Source organism: Scyliorhinus torazame, chromosome 5 (genome assembly GCF_047496885.1).
Source record: "Scyliorhinus torazame isolate Kashiwa2021f chromosome 5, sScyTor2.1, whole genome shotgun sequence".
Classification (NCBI taxonomy): Eukaryota; Metazoa; Chordata; class Chondrichthyes; order Carcharhiniformes; family Scyliorhinidae; genus Scyliorhinus; species Scyliorhinus torazame.
The window spans coordinates 89,600,870-89,609,630 of NC_092711.1; the positions used below are offsets into that span (position 1 = coordinate 89,600,870).

Sequence of the window (8,761 nt, forward strand, 5' to 3'; positions counted from 1 at the left end):
GTTCAACGAGTTTGGAGAGGAGAGGGAGGTTGAAGATGGGGCAGTAATTTATAAGGATGGCAGGGTCAAGGGTTTGTTTTATTGTGGAGGGGGTGATGATGGCAGATTTGAAGGACAGAGAGACAGTACCTGAAGAGAGAGAAATGTTGACAATATCCAGGGACACATCAGTAGCTTAGTGGGAATAGGGTTGATGGAGCAGGAGTGGAGTTTCATGGACAAGATGAGCTCTGAGAGGGCACGAGGGGAGATGGGTGAGAAACTAGAGAAAGATGTGAGTTCAGGGCTCGGGAAAGTTGAAATTTAGAGACAGTTTGGTCTGGTGGGCTCTTGGCAGGGAGGGAAGCAGCTGATCGGATTTACTCAATCTCAGTCACAAAGAAGCTCCACAAGCTCCTCACACTTCTTGTTGGAGGTGAGGATGGAAGAGACAGGGAGAGCGAGAGTACTTCAAAAGGAACTTGTGTCAGAGATATTAGAAAGTTTCAACACTGCGCATTTAACACAAATCTAATTTATTTGACTTTTAGCCAGAATATTAGCCCCTGTAAATTGTCTGGAGTTTGTTATCAGCAGAAAGAGACCCAAATGAACATGGTTCAGTCCTGAATGTGAGTTAACAGCAAAGTCCATGCACTGTGGTTACTTATGGCCTCGTTGGTGTCTCAGCAGGTGGGATGACTGAGTGAATCCCTTCCCACACTCGGAGCAGGTGAATGGCCTCACCCCAGTGTGAATTTGCTGGTGTGTCAGCAAGTTGGTTGACTTGAGTGAATCCCTTCCCACAGTGGGAGCAGGCGAATGGTCTCACCCCAGTGTGAATTCGCTGGTGCTTCTGCAGCTCGGACGACTTAGTGAATCCCTTCCCACACTTGAAGCAGGCGAATGGTCTCTCTCCGGTGTGAACTCGCTGATGTACAGTGAGGTCAGATGATTGTCTGAACCCAGTCCCACAGTGAGAGCACTTAAATGGTCTCTCGTCAGTGTGAACACGTTGATGGCTCATCAGATCACCAGAACTTTTATAGCACTTCCCGCAGTCTGGACACTGAAACGGTCTCTCATCAGTGTGAACTCGCTGGTGTCTCAGCAGGTGGGATGAAATAGTAAATCCCTTCCCACACTCTGAGCAGGTGAATGGTCTCTCCCCAGTGTGAACTCGCTGGTGACTCAGCAGGTGGGTTGAAATGGTAAATCCCTTCCCACACTTGGAGCAGGTGAATGGTCTCTCCCCAGTGTGAACTCGCTGGTGTGTGGACAGAGTGGATGACTCAGTGAATCCCTTCCCACGCTTGGAGCAGGTGAATGGTCTCTCCCCAGTGTGACTGCGTCAATGAGTTTCCAGCTTGGATGGATAAGTGAATCCTTTCCCACAGACCGCACATTTCCACGGTTTCTCCTCAGTATGACTGCAATTGTGTCTCGTGAGGCCTGATGATCGAGTGAATCCTCGCCCACACACACATGTGTACGGTTTCTCCCCACTATGAACGATGCTTTTTCTGTCCATGTTCAAAGAACGATGATATTCAGGATATGATAAATTGAGGACTGTCAGACCCGATGTGATGCTTGGTTTGAGTTTCCGGACTTTGAAGCCTCCCCTTCGAACACCCTGTGAAACTGATTGAAAACAGAAAATAGGGAGTGAGAGAGAACCCACAAAAATACAAAGGCAGGTTGTGAAATTGAGCTGAATGAATCTGGTCATTTGTGGGGCCGGCACTAAGAAAAATTGGAAGAGAAAATGCTGGATAAAAGCAAATTACTGCGGATGCTGGAATCTGAAACTAATCTGAATCAAAGAAAAAGTGACCATGAAAACTGCTGGATTGTCATAAAAACCCAACTGTCCTCTTTGGGAGGAGAGAGAAAGAGGCGAAGAGGGATTTTGTATATCTACAAGACATAATATGTTGACAAAGCAAATTCGATCTTGAGCTTCATAAACAGTAATATCGATACCAAAACTACGCTCCTGGTGGCATGGTGGTTAGCACTGCTGCCTCACAGCACCAGGGACTCGGTTCAATTCCAGCCTTGATGTCTGTGTGTGTGGATTCTCCCTGGGTCTGCGTGGATTTCCACCCGGTGTTCATGATTCCTCCATCAGTCCAAAGAAGGGAAAGTTCGGTGGGGGATTGGCCTTGATAAATTGTCCCTTTGTGTCCAGAGATGTGCAGGTTCGGTGGGGCGTTGGGCTTACAGGGATAGGGTAGGAGTGTGGGCCTTCAAAAAATCAATGCAGACTCGATGGGCCGAATGCCCCCCCTCTGCACTGTAGGAGTTCTATGGTTCTAATTCTATTCTATGAATCTTTCTAAAGCTCTGGTCACCACTCTTCAGGAAGGATCTGAAGGTTCTTGAGAAGGTGCAGAGGAGATTTGCCAGAATGGTTCCAGCAAAGGAGATTGAGGGGAGATTTGATTCAGGGACACAAGATTATGCCAGATTTCCATCGGGTGGTCAAAGGAACACTGTTTTCATTCACTGATCGTACATGCAGCCCAGACACAGATTTAAAGTTTGGGGTAAAACCTGGATTGAACTGTATATGATCCATAGGGGTCTTGACAGGGTGGATGTGGAGAGAATGTTTCCTCTTGTGGGAGAATCTGGAACAAGGGCGTCACTGTTGCAAAGTGAGGGGTCACCCATTTAAGATGGAGATGAGGATTTTCTATTCTCTCTGGGTTGTAAGTCAGGGGGTGGCATAGTGGTTAGCACTGCTGCTTCACAGCACCAGGGACCTGGGTTCAATTCCCAGCCTGACTGTGTGGAGTTTGCACTTTCTCCCCATGTCTGTATGGGTTTCCTCCGGGTGCTCCGGTTTACTCCCACAGCTCAAAGATGTGCAGGTTAGGTTGAATCGGTTAGGATTCAGAGGAATCAGGGGGGAATCTCATAGAAACGTATAAAAAGTGGGTGGTGCAGTGGTTAGCACTGCTGCCTCATGTCGCCGAGGACCCGGGTTCGATCCCAGCCCCAGGTCACTGTCTGTGTGGAGTTTGCACATTCTCCCTGTGTTTGTGTGGGTCTGACCCCCACAAATCCAAAGATGTACAGGGTAGGTAGATTGAACACGCTAAAATTGCCCCTTAATTGCAAAACAAAATTGGGCACACTAAATTACTGGTTAAAAAAAAACAGGGCGAGACAGAGTAGATTCAGGAAGGATGTTCCTGATAGTGGGAGTGTCCAGAAACAGGGGTCACAGTCTGAGGATACGGCGTAGACCACTTCGGACAGAGATCAGGAGAAATGTCTTCCCCCAGAGAGTGGTGAGCCTATGGAATTCATCGCCACAGGAACTAATTAAGGCCAAAACATTGCATGTTTTCAAGAAGCAGTTAGATACAGCACTAAGGGTGAAGGGGATCAAAGGATATGGGGGAAAGCGGGATTAGGCTATTGAGCCTAATCAGTTCTGATCGTAATGAATGGTGGAGCAGGCTCGAAGGGCCAAATGGTCTCCTCCTGCTCCTATTCTCTACGTTGCTCCGTGTCTATGCTTGTAAATGGTCCAGGAGGTATGAGGAAGAATGTTTTTACACAGCCAGTGGCAATGACCTTAAATTTGCTGCCGATGATGGAGTTTGGAAATAGACACAATAAATGATTGTTTTTTAAAAATTGGATAGAAACCTGAGAGAAATAAAGCTGTGCGGATACAGAGACAGAGCAGGAGAGTGACTCTGGATTGCTTCAGTTAATAATAATAATCTTTATTAGTGTCACAAGTAGGCTTACATTAACACTGCAATGAAGTTACTGTGAAAATCCCCAAGTCGTCACACTCCGGCACCTGTTCGGGTGCACTGAACGAGAATTCAGAATGTCCAATTCACCTAACAAGCACGTCTTTCGGGACTTGTGGGAGGAAACCGCAGCACCCGGAGGAAACCCACACAGACACGGGGGAGAATGTGCAGATTCCGCAGACAGTGTCCCAAGCCGGGAATAGAACCGGGGTCCCTGGTGCTGTGAAGCAACAGTGCTAACCACTGTGCCGATTAGAGAGCGAGCATGGACTGAATGCCCTTCTCTGCCCCTTATTGTAAAAAAAAATATTTTAAAACAAATTTAGAGTACTCAGTTCATTTTTTCCAATTAAGGGGCAATTTAGCGTGGTCAATCCACCTCGCCTGCACATCTTTAAGTTGTGGGTGCGAAACCCACGCAAATACGGGGAGAATGTGAAAACTCCACACGGACAGTGACCCAGAGCCGGGATCGAATCTGGGACATCGGTGCTGTGAGGCAGCAGTACTAACCACTATGCCACCGTGCTGCCAGCTGACTCTGACACTTGTGTCTAATCTCGCCTTGTAAACTAACCCCGGGGGTTCAGATATCACTCAGGTAAGTCTGTGCTACACTCCCTCCGAGGCCATTCTACCCTTCCTCAGGTTTGTTGCCCAGAACTGAACACAGTTCTCCAGGTTTGGTCTAACCAGGGTTTGTGAATCTCGGGGCTTTTCCAGTCACACTGAGACCTGAAATCGTCCCTCACAGACAGAACAGTCAAACCTTTTACCTTCCACACCCAGATGTTGCTGATATTCAGGTTCTAATGAATCAAGTGACTCTGTCAGATTGCAATGTGACTTTGGTATGAGATTCCCGTCTGTTAAATCTCCACATCCTGTGTCCTGTAAATTTACAGAAACCTCACTGTCAGTTTAGGATAGAAATTCACAACACTCTCTCCTCGCCAACTTTAATTAAATGTATTCCTGGAGGTTTGATCACATGACCTGACCCCCATCCTCCAGCCATTAATCGGTCGACACATCCATCCTTGTGACACACAGCCTTCCTCGGCCAATTGGGAAGCAAAAGGACTCATTACTTACAGGACAGTGTTTGACTAGGGCAGCACTGCTGTCTCACGGCGCCGAGGTCCCAGGTTCGATCGCGGCTCTGGGTTACTGCCCGTGTGGAGTTTGCACATTCTCCCCGTGTTTGTGTGGGTTTCACCCCCACAACCCAAAGATGTGCACGTTAGGTGCATTGGAGACGCTAACTTGCCCCTTAATTGGAAAAAATTAATTGGGCACTCTAAATTTATTTTTAAAAGGACAGTGATTGACTGTCAGTCAATCAACCTTCATCCCATTTTCAATGTTTTTATATCTACTTAAGAGAATTGTTCAAAAATCTGTTTTACTGTCCAAATGATTTTCCAGCGACCCAAAATTAATATTTTTACTCTCCTCATCATGTTCCAGAGTCACAAAAATATTTTGTACTGTCCCAATGATTTGCCAGACACCCAGGTATGAATCTCACCAAGGCAGAAGGTAAAATTTGAATTCATTGAAAGTCTACAGATGACCATGAAACCATTGTCGATTGTTGCAAAGACCCATCTGGTTCACTCATGTCCTTCAGTGAAGGAAATCTTCTTATCTTACCTGGTCTGGCCTACAGGTGATTCCAGATCCACAGTCAGCTGGTTGACCCTTAAAATGCCCTGAGATGCCCTCAGTTCAAGGGCAATCAGTGCTGGGCAGTGAATGCCGGCCCAGCCAGCGACACCCACATCCCGTGAATGAATACAAAAGAAAATCTGCCATCCTTACCTGGACTGGCCGACACGATTCCAAACCACAGCAATGTGGTTGACTCTTTAAATGCCCTCCGAGATGGCCGAGCAAGCCACTCAGTTTGAGGAAAATTAGGGATGGGCAATAAATGCTGGCCCAGCCAGTGACTCCCACAAATGAATAAAATAAAATCCTGGAGACTCCAGTCAGTCAATCTCGGAGAGTTGGCATCCAGTCTAGGCTCGCAGCGCACAATAATAATATTAATCACTTATTGTCACAAGTAGGCTTCAATGAAGTCCCTGTGAAAAGCCTCTAGTTGCCACATTTCGGCACCTGTTCGGGGAGGCTGGAACGGCAATAGAACCCGCACTGCTGGTCTTGTTCTGCATTACAAGCCAGCTGTCTTAGCCCACTGTGCTAAACCAGCCCCTTCCCTGCGGCGCATTGTCCTCTGTAAAGATGGCGGCCGGTAACCCGGGCCTGTCACCGCTCAGCTCTCACTCTGTTTGGTGCTGTTTAAGATGGGACCGTTAACATTTTCCCCGGGTGTTGAAGCCTCCACGGGGTATTTATGAAACCTCCCGGCTCACTCCGCAGCTTCAATTGCTCCCCGGCCACCCTCCGGCTCCAATCCTGAAAGTCGCTCGATTGTTTCTTTCCCGCTCCTCGCACCGTCAGCGTCAACCTGAACTGTGCATGCGCCGATCACAGCCCGAACGCCGCATGCTCCAGTCACAGCCGGACTCTGCGCATGTGCGAGGAACTTCTGTCATATGGAGAGAGCACATTCTGAGCTGCAACGCATGTTGTGTAATAAACCCGCCATTGAAATTGATATTCTTCATATAAATTATGCTTTGCGAACTGATTACGATTCGTAACATTGGGCCAATAAAGGAAAGTTGGCCGTTAGAAAGGCAAATGCAATGTTCGCATTTATTTCAAGAGAGCTACAATACAAGATGAATGGGGATGAGAAATATATTGGCCATGATCGAATGGCAGAGCAAACTCGAAAACTCGATGGGCTGAATGGCCCAATTCTGCTTCTCTATCTTTTTTTTTAATGAGGGGATCTCATAGAAACATTTGTAAAAAGATTGTTGGAATCCATCCTGGATACAGATCAATTGATTCTTGGAGACTTCAATTGTGTTCTGGATCCTAAATGGACTGGTCCAAGCTGATTCAACCACAACAAAACAATGAAAAAGGAATGAAACCAGACAGACCACCCGGCATTGACCCAGGCACCAGAAACAACAGCAAACCCAGCAAAAGATTTTTAAAAACTGCTCCCATCAGTAGATTGTAAAATGATTACGAAACATAGATTTAAGATTGTGAACAAGATCTACAGGGGAGATAGGAGGTAGGCATTTTATACAGTGAGTGATAATGATATGGAACTCAATGCTTACACACAAAGGTCGATAATCTCCAGGTCCTGGCAACTCGAACTGTGGTGTTAGAATTTGATGTGAGGATTGGTTGTGGGTTTCTTGTCTGCGAATCTCTTTCTAAGCCCGTGTGAAAGAGGTTTCCAAAGGTATTACTGTCAGGCCAGAAATGAAATTCAGGAAGGATAAACATTTCTCCTGGTTTGAATTTGCTGTGTGTAAATCCTCCTCTACTAATCCCCTGTAAAAGGAGTTTCCAAAATTAATCACCGTCAGTCCAGGATAGAAATTCACACCTTTCTCTCCTCCTGCTTATGGGTCCAGGTTGACCACTCATGGCCCCCGCTGCACACTGACGCTCTTGTCATCAGCAGTCCCTCGATTTGAGGGTGACGTCTACTCAGGGTTGTGAATTTCTGCCCTGGGTTTTCATGTGACTGAACAGAGTCGCAGAGCTTTGGACACATGGGACAGAATGTCTAATAAGACAGTGAAATCCGGAGAGCAGGATTTGCTTCCTTTCCTTTCCATCTCTGCCACCGCTTTGCATCATCAATAAGACATTGGGACTCAAAGACTAATCCAGTTTGATGGACAAGTTGTCTCCATTCTGACCAATGGGGAACAAGTTCCGCCCACTCATTGAAACATCGCCCCCCGACAAAGACGACAACCGCGCATGCGCCTCGATTCACATCCCATAAAGATGGCGGCCGTTAACCCGAGCCGAAGATGAGGAGCTGCAGCTCCGCTCGGTACAAACGGGGTCCCGTAAACTTTTCCGAGGTTGGCGATTTCAACAACTTTACGCAACGTTTCCGCCCACCCCCGCGATCTCTCGCTCCCTCCATATTGTTTATCGCCTCTTACCAATTTCCGATCTGAAAAAGGCGTCCTTCTCCTGCGCCATTACCCACACTGCGCATGCTTCAATCACAGTGGGCCCCGCCCCTCATTCACTCCGATTGGTTGGAAGGCTTGCTTCTCCTGGTGGGTCCTCCAGCCCTCCCCCCCTCCTCTTCCTATTGGTCCGGAGCTGCCATCAATCACCCGGGCATTCTGAGGCAGATTTCAGGCTGACTCGCTGATTGTTCAATAATCACAGGTTAAAGTCCAACATGTTTGTTTCAAACACTAGCTTTCGGAGCACTGCTCCTTCCTCAGGTTCTTCATGTTGAACTTTAACCTGGTGTTGTAAGCCTTCGTCCTGTGCTCATCCTCGTCCAACGCCGCCATCTCCACATCATGCTCAATAATCATAGAGGTACGACTTCCGGGTGCGGCTATGCAGAGCTAGGTTGCATATTCGGTAGCTCCCGCTTGGAACGGGCTTTTGGGCTCTTTAACAGGGCCCCACGGCATTTGTTTGACATTTCCCGGTGTGGCAAGAAGACTGCAGCATTCCCCTGACAGTGTCCCCCAGGAATGTTATGTCTTTTAGCTACCAGACCCGGCAGAAACAGTAAAAGATTTGGCTGCAACAGGATAAACGGCCTCTTCCAGCATGCAGGCGGGGGAAGGGCAAGCTTAAAGCTGCAATCTGACTTGACTCTATCAAAGGTGAATTCTAGCAGCAGAGGGAACAACTGTGAAAAGATCTACCAAGGCCATTGAAGAAGCAGGGACGAGGCTTCCGGTGGCGGCCATGGAGGAGTAGGTCGCTCATTCGGCAGCTCCCGCCTGGATGGACTCCCAGACCTTTTTCAGGAGTTTCCATAGACTTTTTGGGGCAGACTGGTGAAGCGAACACTGCCAAAAGGATTCCCTCTCGACTTCTGGTTGCGGCTATGCGGAGCTAAGCCGCACGAT

General features: G+C 47.7%; 1 long non-coding RNA gene across 1 annotated transcript; it reads right to left on the minus strand.

Annotated features, from left to right (window-relative positions):
* Positions 1-498: 498 nt before the first annotated feature.
* On the minus strand, positions 499-7,188 carry LOC140418884 (uncharacterized). The gene is made up of 2 exons (XR_011945388.1): positions 6,974-7,188; positions 499-1,623 (listed from the first exon to the last, which is right to left on the minus strand). It is a non-coding gene; the product is annotated as an uncharacterized lncRNA (long non-coding RNA).
* Between the last annotated feature and the right edge of the window lie 1,573 nt (positions 7,189-8,761).